Source organism: Cetorhinus maximus, chromosome 13, assembly GCF_964194155.1.
Source record: "Cetorhinus maximus chromosome 13, sCetMax3.hap1.1, whole genome shotgun sequence".
Taxonomy (NCBI): domain Eukaryota; kingdom Metazoa; phylum Chordata; class Chondrichthyes; order Lamniformes; family Cetorhinidae; genus Cetorhinus; species Cetorhinus maximus.
In genome coordinates, this window is record NC_135891.1 from 90,395,607 (window position 1) to 90,408,569 (window position 12,963).

The window sequence follows — 12,963 nt, forward strand, 5'->3', positions numbered from 1 at the left end:
GCTTCAGTGCCCCTGGGATAAAATCTAATCGAGAGCAAGCACTGCTCCTGAAAGCTGTTCAGTGACCTTGGTTGAAAAGTACCTGTTTACAGATGCCACATGAAGACATGATTAGGTTTGGCTGTGAAGTTTTTCAATGTTCCCTGTCTGGGCTCACATGAGGATGGCCAATTAGGTGAAGTACTAGATGAAGCCTCAACAAGAATTGGTGCCTTCTGGAGAGGAGAGTGGAAAATAAGTAGTTTTAAAAAGGGTGAGACTAATTGTCATGTAAAGTGGCAGTTGTAGTGAATTTGTGTTTATAGTATGTGCTTTGGGGGTGGGGGGAGGAAACTAAGATTTGCCAAAAGTAGGTACTTTATTTTGTTATGCTGCCTGCGGGGTTAGCTAACTTGCTCTCAGATGGATGGCATATTTATGTAACTCATGGTCTTTAGTTGTAAAACCAGCAGCCCCACACCAGGTGGGTCAAATCACTGAATGCATTTGAGGTTGTGACTATTTGTGTTAGATTGAGGGTGTCCGGGTGCAGTAATGACTGTCTAGCTCAAGCTATATTTAGTGTACTTTGTAAACAAACATTGTACTCAATTTACTAAATTTGGTGCTGAAATATAATAACAGGACATCAGTACTGCACTGGCTTTAATTTTCAAATAAAAATAAATTAACTGGTAGGTGACTGATTCTGTGGGCAAGACATTGACCTCTAACTCCTGTGACCTGAGTTCAAATCCAATTCAATGCTCAAATGAAAGTCTTCTGTGTCTCTGTTTCAAAGGTTACATTTTAAATGCATTTATTCAGTGTTTAGTGATGTGAACTGTAGCTTAATATTGCCCCTAATTTGGCACTAAACTGCCACTCCAGTGAGAAAAGGCACACAAAGGCAGGTGTGTGGAATGATTCATGTCATTGGCGTACTGCAGGACATGGGAGTTTTACTCTGCATCTAGCCTGCTGTACTTATCCTGGGAGCAATCAATCAGTGTAGATGGAGCTTTGCTAACAGCTAGCCCATACTCTACTACAACAACTTGGATAATTGTATTACACAAGAGTGTTATAAAGTAAATTTTGGCACTGAATCACCAGGAAATAATAGGGTAGATGACTGGAAACTTGGTCCAAGAGGTGAATCTTAAAGGAGGAGAGAGGTAAAGAGGCTTGGAGAGGGAATTCCAGAGCTTGGGACCTTTTGTGGCTAAAGACATAGTCACCAATAGTGGAACAATTAAAATTGTGGCTGTTCAGGATGTCTGAATCAGAGGAGTAGATAACTTGATGGGTTGTGGAGATGGAGGAAGTTAAAGATAGGGAGGGGGGGAGATGAGGCCATGAATGGATTTGAAAACAAGGATGAGAATTTTAAAATCCAACAGGAACCAGTGTAGGTCAGCTAGCTCAGGGATGATAGGTAAACAGGACTTGGTGTGAATTAGGACATGAGCGGCAGAGCTTTTGTTGATCTCCAGTTTACACAGGCCATAATGTGGGAGACAGGCCATAAGTGCTTTGGAATCAAGTGTAGAGGCAAAAAGGCACAGAGGAGGGTTTCAGCAGCAGATGAGCGGAGGCAGGGCAGAATCGGGCAATGTTAGAGTTTGGAATAGGCAGTCTTAGTGGTGGTGTTGAGATGTGGTCGAAGTCTCATTTTGGGGTTGAATATGACACCAAGGTTCAGAACGATCTGGAGCAACCTCGGGCAAATTACACCAAGGTTTCAATAGTGTGGATCAGCCTCCGATCGGAAGTGGTATAGAGTCCAGCCTAGGGAACAGAGTTTGTTGTGGGGATTGAAGACAGTGGCTTTGGTCTTCTCATTTTCTAGACAGAAATTTCTGGTGATCCAATACTGGATGTCAAGTTGGCAGTCTGACAGTTTGGAGATAATGAAGAGGTTAAAAGAGGTGGTAGTGAGGTAGGGCACAAATTTGGGAGGGCCTGAGAGGAAATGAAGGTTTGAGGATAGAATGGTATTTGCAAAGATGGAGGAGTTGAGGATTTTTGCTTTTGAGGGGTGATGGCAGCAGCTTTGAAAGATAGGTGGACAGTATCTGAGGAGAGAACAGTTAACAATATCAGCTAACATGGGAGCCAGGAAGGGAATTTGGGATATCCACAGTTTTGTGGAAATGGGATCAAAGGAATACAGATTGGGTCTCTTGGACATTGGGGGTGATGGAAGGGGAACGAGAGAACAGTACAACTTCAGGATTTTGAGCAGAGGGGAACCTTAGAGATTGTTCTGTTTGTGGGGGGGGGGGGAGAATGGCAGAGGCAGCTGATCAGATGATCTCAATCTTGGTGACGAGTTAGTTCATGAGCTCCTTGCACTTGTTTTTGAATTCCAGGATGATACTGGAATAGTGAGCAGTTTTTGCAGATGAGGGCAAGACCTAATGGTGTTTTGTGGACCAGCCAGATGAGTGGCTCAACCAGATTTTTTTCCATAATCTGTTCATATCTCCACTCCCTTAAGTCCAAGGGATGCAGACGATGGATGTGCTGGGGAGAAAGGCAGGATGATGGAGAGTAAAGGTTTCAATGGGGAATATGGCATCAAAGTTGGAGATGAGGTTGTGGTTCAGCAGATCACTCATTGCAGAAATGTCATGGTGAATGGAAGGCCAAAGATGAGGCAGCTGGAATTTTGAAAGTAAGTGAATTGGGAGAGAGATTTTTCCAGGAGGCACAGAAAGAAAGGGGATGTGGGTGAGAGTGATGAGGCCATGTCTTATCACTTCCTTACCTGTGATTTGATATGAAGGAGTGAGGCCACATGAGATGGCAATGCTGAAGCGATAGTCATGAATCTGGGTTGGGGTGTTTCCTATCCTGTGGGTGCTGGATCATAGTGTAGAGGGAGCATTCCTCAGCATCTAGCCCATAATGTACCTATTCCCTTTATGCTTGATTAGATGTTGTAGACCATAAGAACAAGGAACTGGAGAAGACCATACGCCCTGTCGAGCCTGCTCCACCATCCGATATGACACAGGCTGATCTTTGGTTTCAATTCCACTTTCCTGCCTGCTCCTCATATCCCTTGATTCCCTGAGAGACCAAAAACCTGTATCTCAGGCTTAAATAAATACATTTGCCATATTCACAACCCTTTGGGGTAGAGAATTCCAAAGATTCACGACTGAGTGAAGAAATTTCTCCTCCTCTCCGTCCTAGAGGAGAATTTTTTTACCCTGAAACTGTGCCCTCTTGTTCTAGATTCCCCAGAAGGAGGTTTACTCTGCATCTTTCACATCCAGTATTGATCTGGAAGTATTTGACAGGACAATGTACAGTGTGCTTTACTCTGTATCTAATCACACTTTAACCTGACTTGGGAGTGTTTGCTGACATGTGAGAAATGTGTGCCATCCTCCTTTGTTGCTATCACTCATAAGCACTAATTCACCCAGAAATTTGGGGAAAAGTCCGTTCTCCAACTTGGATCTTTTCTATAATAGTTAACTAGAATTCCAACAATGTGCATGCCAGTTGGATACAATGTTTATTGAGGAATAATAGCGACTGAGATTGATAGATCTTTGTTAGGTAAGCCAGACCACAAATCGTTAACATATAGACTAGCTATGATCCGATTGAACGGCAGAACAGGCACAAGGGGTTGAATGGCCAACTCCTGGTGCTATGCGTCTGGCAATTTGGTACTGTTTATCTATTGTCAGTAAAGGAGAATTAGCATAAGTAGTTCTTCTGAAGTTCTTCCTTAATTCCAATACACAAATACATAATGATGTTGTACATTACTAGCACTTTCCCTGATGGTCCTGTTGGTAAACCCAATGAGTAACTGAACCATACAGATCAGAAGATGCCAAGTTCAGTTCTTGCCTTTGATATATTTTTGATATCTCCTATGTAGATGCTATTTTGTGCTCAATGAAAGCTTACCAGAAAATCCTCTCGGCCTACTACTTTGAGTAGCTGGATAAAGTATCCAGCTTGAGAGTACAGTTCTTTCACTGTCACTGGACCAAAATCCTGCAACTCCCTTCAAACAGCACTGGGTGTACCTACACCATATGGACTGCAGCGGTTCAAGAAGGCAGCTCACCACCACCACCTCAAGGGCAGAGCAATATATGCTGGCCTTGCCAGTGATGCTGACTCCTCATGAGTGAATAAAAATAAAATCACCAGCCAATAGGTGAGGGTAAAACTCACTTATCTGTGCAAAAGCAAAATACTGTGAATGCAGGTCAGGTGGTGTCTGGGGAAAGATAAACTGTTAACACTTCAAGTTAATATCATTAGAATTGAGCACCAAGGTCTTGAATGAGATCGGGGATAATGCTGACAAACTTGGAGCTTTGAGGGAGAAAAGAACATTTGAAGAAATTCATTTAACTTTTAGAAAACAAGATTAAAGCCAAGGCTAAATTGGAGGACATCTAGATTGAAAAGACTAGGAAAGTAATCAGAAATAGTGGTTAACTGACGCAATGCTTGACTTTTAAAAAGTTTTCAGGAAGGGGGAAAAACGGCAAGGCATTCCATTGTTTTAAGGGGAAAAATTGGGTTAGAGGTATTGTAATGAGTCTCAATTTTGAGGAAGTGAGTGTAGAATGGAGTATTTGAAAAGATGTTTGAGGAGCTCCGACTATAGTGGTATTGATTTTGAAGAGAGAGGAAAGTGTGAGTTTGTGATAGCATCAGAGCGAAATACTGGAGTTAGTTATGGTGAACAGAGAATCAGTTTCCAATGTTTGCATACAGGCTATGAAAGTATTAGTTTAACTTTGGCCTGAGATTTTGTCATAGTCTTAAAAACTAAATGCCTGGCAAGGATATAGCTTGTAATAAAAGAGGAGTTTGTTGGTGTTTTAAACTGTTATGTTCAATTACCTCCATGAGTTCGTTCCATAAAATGTGATGAAGGAAGTAAGAGTAGATCAGATGTGAAGGGCAAAAGGAACCAACAGTGCCTGAGCTCCTCATACTGCATCGGTAATTGTATTTTGAATGTTCTAATATATCAACGTGCTGTCTCAGCTTATTAAATTGGACATTATTTTTGTTTAGGTTGAGTGATTTTATTTTAACTATCAAGCAGCATGTGTCTCACAGAGCAAATTTATAATGCAATGAATACATTCAAAAGTCAGCCATTGTGTAACCAAATAGCAAACTTGCCTATAGACTTTTTTATTTACTTGTGGGATGTGGGTGTCATTGGTTAGGCCAGCATTTATTGCCCATCCTAATTGCCTGTGAGAAGGAGGTGATGAGCTACCTTTGTGAACCGCTGCATTGCCTGTGGTGTAGATAGATGGTAGCAGTTGTGGGTTTGGAAGGTGCTGTCTAAGGAGCCTTGATGAGTTTCAGCAGTGCAGCTTGTAGATGGTACACACTGCTGCTACTGTTCTCAGTGGTGAAGGGATGATGTTTGTGGAAGGGGTGTCAATCAAATGGGCTACTTTGTTCTGGATGATGTCAAGCTTCTTCAGTCTTGTTTGAGCTGCACTCATCCAGGCAAGTGGAGAGTATTCCATCACACTCCTGACTTGTACCTTGTGGACAGGCTTTGGGGAGTCAGGAGGTGACTTACTTGCTGCAGGATTCCCTGCTCTTGTAGCCACAGTATTTATATGGCTAGTCCAGTTCAGTTTCTGGTCAATGGTAACCCCCAGGATCTTGTTAGTGGGGGATTCAGTGAAGTAATGCCATTGAATGTTGAGGCACAATGGTTAGATTATCTCTTTTTGGAGATGGTCATTTCCTGGCACTTGTGTGGTGTGAATTTCACTTGCCACTTGTCAGCTCAAGCCTGGATATTGTCCGGGTCTTTCTGCATTTGGACGTGGACTGCTTCAGTGTGAGGAGTTGTGAATGGTACCGAACACTGTGCAACCATCAGCAAACATCCCCACTTCTGACCTTATGACAGAAGGTCGATCATTGATGAAGCAGCTGAAGATGGTTGGGCCTAAGACACTACCCTGAGGAACTCCTGCAGTGATGTCCTGGAACTGAGATGATTGACCTCCAATAACCACAACCGCCTTCCTTTGTGCTAGGCATGACTCCAACCAGTGGAGAGGTTTCCCCCTGATTCCCATTGACACCAATTTTGCTAGGGCTCCTTGATGCCACACTCTGTCAAATGCTACCTTGAAGTCAAGGGCAGTTACTCCATCTCCCCTCTGGAGTTCAGCTCTTTTGTCCATGCTTGAACCGAGGCTGTAATGAGATCAGAAACTGAATGGCCCTGGCGGAACCCAAACTCGGCATCAGTGAGCAGGTTATTGCTAAGCAAGTGCTGCTTGATAGCACTGTTGATGATCCCTTCCATCACTTTACTGATGATCAAGAGTGGACTGAAAGGGCTGTAATTGGCCAGGTTGGATTTGTCCTGCTTTTTGTGTACAGGACATACCTGGGCAATTTTCCACATAGCTGGGTAGATGCCAGTGTTGTAGCTGTACTGGAACAGCTTGGCTAGAGACACGGCAAGTTCTAGAGCACAAGTCTTCAGTACAATTGCTGGAATGTTGTCAGGACCCATAGCCTTTGCAGTATCCAGTGCCTTCAGCAGTTCTGTCTAGGGAAGAGTGTGTAGATAGCCTGGATCATGAGATCAAAAAAGAGGAGGTGTTAGGCGTCTTGAAGAATATTAAGGTGGATAAGTCCCCTGGGCCAGATGGGATCTACCCCAGAGTACTGAGGGAGGCAAGGGAGGAGATTGCTGGGGCCTTGACAGAAATCTTTGCATCCTCACTGGCTATGAGTGAGGTCCCAGAGGACTGGAGAATGGCCAATGTTGTTCCATTGTTTAAGAAGGGTAGCAGGGATAATCCAGGAAATTACAGGCCGGTGAGCCTTACGTCAGTGGTAGGGAAATTATTGGAGAAGATTCTTCGTGACAGGATTTACTACCATTTGGAAGCAAATGGGCATATTAGTGAGAGTCAGCATAGTTTTGTGAAGGGGAGGTCGTGTCTCACTAACTTGACTGAGTTTTTCGAGAAAGTGACAAAGATGATCGACGATGGAAGGACAGTGGATGTTATATACATGGATTTCAGTAAGGCCTTTGACAAGGTCCCTCATGGCAGACTGGTACAGAAGGTAAAGCCGCATGGGATCAGAGGTGAGCTGGCAAGATGGATACAGAATTGGCTTGGTCATAGAAGACAGAGGGTAGCAGTGGAAGGGTGCTTTTCTGAATAGAGAGCTGTGACTAGTGGAGTTCCGCAGGGATCAGTGCTGGGATCTTTGCTGTCTGTAGTATACTTAAATGATTTGGAGGGAAATGTAACTGGGCTAATTAGTAAGTTTGCAGACGACACTAAGGTTGGAGGAGTTGCAGATAGTGAAGAGGATTGTCAAAGGATACAACGGGATATAGATCGGTTGGAGACTTGGGTGGAGAAATGGCAGATGGAGTTTAATCCGGACAACTGTGAGGTAATGCATTTTGGAAGGTCTAATACAGGCAGGAATAATACAGTAAATGGCAGAACCCTTAAGTGCATTGACGGACAGAGGGATCTGGGTGTACAGGTCCACAGGTTACTGAAAGTGGCAACGCAGGTGGAAAAGGTAGTCAGGAAGGCATATGGCATGCTTGCCTTCATTGGCAGGGGTATTGAGTATAAAAGCTGGGAAGTCATGCTGCAGCTGTATAGAACCTTGGTTAGGCCACACTTGGAATATTGCGTGCAATTCTGGTCACCACATTACCAGAAGGATATGGAGGCATTGGAGAGGGTCCAGAGGCAGTTTACCAGGATGCTGCCTGGTCTGGAGGTTATTAGCTATGTGGAGAGGTTGGAGAAACTCGGATTGTTCTCACTAGAGCGACGGAGATTGAGGGGCGACTTGATAGAAGTTTACAAAATTATGAGTGGCATGGACAGAGTAGATAGTCAGAAGCTTTTTCCCAGGGTGGAAGAGTCAATTACTAGGGGACATAGATTTAAGGTGAGAGGAGAAAACTATAGAGGAGATGTGCGGGGCAAGTTTTTTACGCAGAGGGTAGTGAGTGTCTGGAATTCGCTGCCAGAGGAGGTGGTGGAAGCAGGAACGATAGTGGTGTTTAAGAGGCAGCTTGACAAATACATGAATAGGATGGGAATAGAGGGATACGGACCCTGGAAGTGCAAAATGTTTTAGTTGACGGGCAATATGATCGGCGCAGGCTTGGAGGGCTGAAGGGCCTGTTCCTGTGCTGTACTTTTCTTTGTTCTTTGTTTCTTGATATCACGTGGAGTGAATTGAATTGGCTGAAGACTGGCATCTGTGATGCCTGGGACCTCTGGAGGAGGCCAAGATGGATCATTCACTCGGCACTTCTGGCTGAAGATTGTTGCGAATGGTTCAGCCTTATCTTTCCATCTTTCATTCGCTCCCAATGGATCACCTGATTTTCCCCTATTAAACTGCATTGACAGCTTTGCTTCCAATGCACTCTGCCTTGTTAAAACACAATTCCAGACCTACGTATACAGCAGTGCTTTCACACCTTATCCAGGTAAGACCCAATGTGAATAATGGTGACCAAAGCTGGAGTATTTCCAACAAAAACTAAATGCTGGAAAACCTCAGCAGGTCTGACAGCATCTGTGGAGAGAGAAACAGAGTTGATGTTTCAAGTCCGTATGACCCTTCTTCAGAGCTATTTCCATACTCCCTAAGGGTGAATCTGGGGTCCACAGGCAGAATGCCATATTCCATTTATGTAAAGCACGGGCAACACTCCACTCATCCCCCGTAGAGATGGGAGCCCTTGTTCTTCCATTCTTTTGTGGGCACTTGTACAATTGTTGTCTTACCTCCCTGCTGCCTGTATTTATTTCTGTCATCTTATGCTGCTTAAGTTAATCAGCAAGAGGATTAAACAGAGGTGTTATTATTATATTTCCCCACATGCAAAAAACTGAAGGAGGCTGGGTGTTGTTCTCTGATGGTATATTCACAGCTCACTGTAGGACTCAGCGCCATGACTAGGAAGGTCCTAGCCTTGTGGTGAGATAGCTGAGCTACTTGGGGTCAGGTAGGTGGGTTGCTACATTTGGCCCTAGATTGATCAAGTTGTGGGGTAGGTTGGGAGGAAGGAAAGGCAGTGGGGCCTACAGAATTGTAAATGTGAAACTGGTGCTCTTGCAATTCATATGAAAACTAACCATTTTGGAGAGGTACCAGATTGTTTCTTGTAACCCCTGCTCTGGTGTGGATGTTTACTCCAGCACCAGGCAAGAAAGGTTAAAAATAAATAATAGATTTAAAAAGCTTGGCCATGAGAGCTTGAGGTCATTCATACCATCTGCTGTGAACACACTGGTTCCAGTTACATCTCTCATAATTTTTGAACTGGTGAGTTCCAACTTTTTGCTGTGTCCCTGCCAGTTAACGAGGCAAACCTTCATCCTTTCCCAGTTGGAGAAACATTTTTCTCTAAAGTGATGGTAGACAAAGATCAATGATGCACTAGCCAGGGAAGAGCCCCTGTATAGGTTACTAAGTTACTTTTAAAAGTTCTTAGTTTGGTGAACAGGACAATACTTGGCAAAGAAAGCTAATAGGAATAAAATGAGAAGCAAAGTTCAGTTTAACAATTATCTGCCCTCCATCCATAAGGAATGCAGAAATCTAGGAACCTGAATATTTGGACTAGGAAAGTTCCAACAAGCCTAATTCCACGTACAGGTTTCTCACTGAATTTTTTAATGGCACCTACCCATCTTCTTACCAGACTCCATTTCCACCAGCCACCTCATCATCACACCATGTACCTTAACCCCACTGACCCACTTTATCATTGCACTAAACCACTCAACTCCACCTAACAGTCTCCTTGCTATACCACTCAACCCATCCACTTGAATTATTTAGTTCATTAGTTATTTTACCTGTTAACTTTTTATTCCTTATTCCTTCACAGGTTGTGGGTGTTGCTGGCTTGGCCAGCATTTATTGCCCATTCCTAATTGCCCTTAAAGATGGTGGTGAGCTGCCGCCTTGAACCACTGCAGTCCATGATGTAGATACACCCACATGCTGTTAGGAAGGGAGTTCTAGAATTTTAACCCAGTGACAATGAAGAGACGGTGATATAGGGTAATTTCACCCTCCCCCTATTTGAGGGCACGGATGTGAATCATAGTACCCCAATTGTTCTATTCCAAAAAGCCAGATGGTGAAGGATAGAACTGAGCCAATCTTTACACTTTTTTAAAATAAGCATTTGTTTACAAACCTGCATCGCCTAACACAACTGGAGTTAGTCTGTTCCTATTTATAGGAGTACAAGTGGATTCCCAGTTAACACCTGTCACTTGCATATAATTAAACACAATTAACACCAGTTGCCCTCCAGAGAGCAGTTACTTCAGCACAACTGGGATTTGGAACTTCTGGCCAAGTTTGTGTGGCTATGTTCTACATGTGTATGCATGAGTCCTGAGGGTGCTTCCTTCTGATGTATCTGCAGTTCTATTTCCCAATGGATGAAATTCTTTTGCCTGGCTTTTTTCTTCTTACTCCTAGCTTCCTACATTGTACCTGGTATTGGAATCATTTGCCAAGGGACAGGGGTAGGCTTTTTAGCCCCCTCAAACCTGTTCCGTCCTTCAATGAGATCATAGCTGATCTGAGACCTGAATCGATATACTTGCCTTTGCCTTGTATCCCTTAATTTTAAAACAGACAGATTTTTGTATTAATAATTGATTTGGCATCAATTTCTATTTGCAGAAGCCAGTTCCAAACTTCTATGACCCTTTGCATGAAGTGTTTCTTAATTTCATCCCTAAAATGTCTGGCTCTAATTTTTAGACTGTGCCCACTTGTCCTAGACTCCCCAACTGGTCCCTGGAGATTCTTGTCTCCAACTGAGACTGTTTGTTTAAACGTTGTTGGCAACAGCTTTTACTTATATATGGGGTTTTCCTGTAACAAAATGCCCCTTAATAGGATGAGGGGGCATACCGTGCAGGACCTAGAGGAAAAGGCAGGGTTTGGGGCCATTGGTGTGTTCAAATATTAGATTTTTGAGGGTTTTGAAAAGAGGGAGAGAAATTACAAGGAGGAATGATTTGTGAAGAGAGTGATAACAGGGTGGAGAGGGATGGTGATTTTAGCCTGTCTTCAATAGTAATGGAAAGAGGAGATGTACAGTAAGGCCAAAGTTTTTTTTTAAAAGTACATTTGAGAAATCGGACTGGAAAGAGCTGCAGAGATAGATTGAAGACGTCAGCATCATTCCACTTAACAAGTGACACAGATGCAGTGATTGGGAGTTGTGGTAGATGTTTGGCTGATTGCAGCTTGTGGATACAATAATGCAACATATTGTGTTTCTGTGTCCAGGATATAATTTAACTTACATCTAGGGTATTAGCAACACTGTTACAGCACCTCAGAAGACAGCAAGTCTTCTAAGGCTGAGATGAACAGCAGCAACTCTCTGCCCCCAGCTCTTTCTGCAGCAAATACATTGCCCGGTGGCTTAGTAAGTGAATGCACTGCCTCACTTGGCACTGAGCCTTGCAGACTAGAAGGGGCATGGATTCAAATTTCTCTACGCTGGTTGACCCTTGTGCAGGCTGAGATTGGGGGGATTTCTAAGTGGAATGTGGACATGGGGGAAGTTAGCTGAAAGTAGGATCAAGCTTGGCTGCATGGAATGGAGTCTGTAACTAAAACTCACTGACACTATTAGGCAATGGGTGAGGGAGTTTCTGGCAATCAAGCACTATCTGACCCTGGAAAAGTCAATGTGTGAAGGAGAGGAAGAAAAAAAATTGGGATGGGGCAAAAGCTAGAAATACTATGGAGTTTTTAGTTACCACCATAGGCTTACTGTGAGCAGCATGCGAACAAGGAGCAGGAGTAGGCCACTTGGCTCCTCGAGCTGCTCTGCCATTCAATAAGATCATGGTTGATCTGATTGTAACCTGAATGCCAGAGTCCGCTCCGTGGAGCAGGATGAGACGTGCTCACGTTTCTTCTTCCAAAAGGTACACAGAGAGAGCTCTGTGATCAGCAGCCTGAAGGAAGAAGACGGCTCAGTAAAGTCATCACGGTCCGACATTTTGAGGATCAGCAAATCCTTTTATGCCGGATTGTATGACGTGAAGCCCACGGACAGCACGGCCTCCCAGTCCTTCCTGTCCTCTATCACGGAGGTCTTAGACGACAGTACGCAGGAGAGCCTGGACAAACCGCTAACTCCTGATGAACTGACTAAGGCCCTTGAGTCCTTCGAGAAGAGTAAAACTCCCGGAAGCGACGGCTTGCCGGCGGAGTTGTATTCGGCTCTGTGGGACTTGATCGGCCCAGACCTGCTAGGAGTGTACGAGAGTATGCTCCTGGCCGGTAGTATGTCAGAATCCATGAGGAAAGGCATCATCACCCTCATCTACAAGCACAAGGGGGAAAGGGAGGAAATTAGAAATTGGCGACCCATTTCACTGTTGAACGTGGACTATAAGATTCTGTCCAAGGTCATCGCCAATCGGGTCAAATCCGCTCTGGAATTGGTGATTCACCCTGACCAGACCTGCTCTGTGCCAGGCAGGAAGATCTCTGACAGCCTCGCGCTGCTCAGGGATACGATTGCCTATGTACAGGACAGGGGTGTGGATACCTGCCTCATCAGCTTGGATCAGGAGAAGGCCTTTGACAGAATATCGCACACCTACATGGTGGATGTGCTCTCCAAAATGGGGTTTGGGGAGGGAATTCGAAATTGGATCCAACTGCTCTACACTAACATCAGTAGCGCAGTCTCAATCAATGGGTGGGAAACAGATAGCTTTCCGATTAAATCTGGAGTCAGGCAGGGCTGTCCTCTCTCGCCTGTTCTTTTCGTGTGTTGCATAGAACCCTTTGCCGAGTCCATCAGGAAGGATCCGGGCATAAGAGGAGTGACGATCCCAGGCAGTGGAGGCACTCAGGTAAAAGCCTCCCTGTACATGGACGACGTCGCCGTCTTCT

At 44.3% G+C, this 12,963-nt stretch overlaps 1 protein-coding gene across 1 annotated transcript in view; it reads left to right on the forward strand.

Moving 5' to 3' along the window:
• Nucleotides 1-12,963, forward strand: part of LOC144688311 (phospholipid-transporting ATPase ABCA1-like) — a 71,465-nt gene that overhangs the window by 954 nt on the left and 57,548 nt on the right. The gene's annotated exons all lie outside the window — the stretch shown is intronic.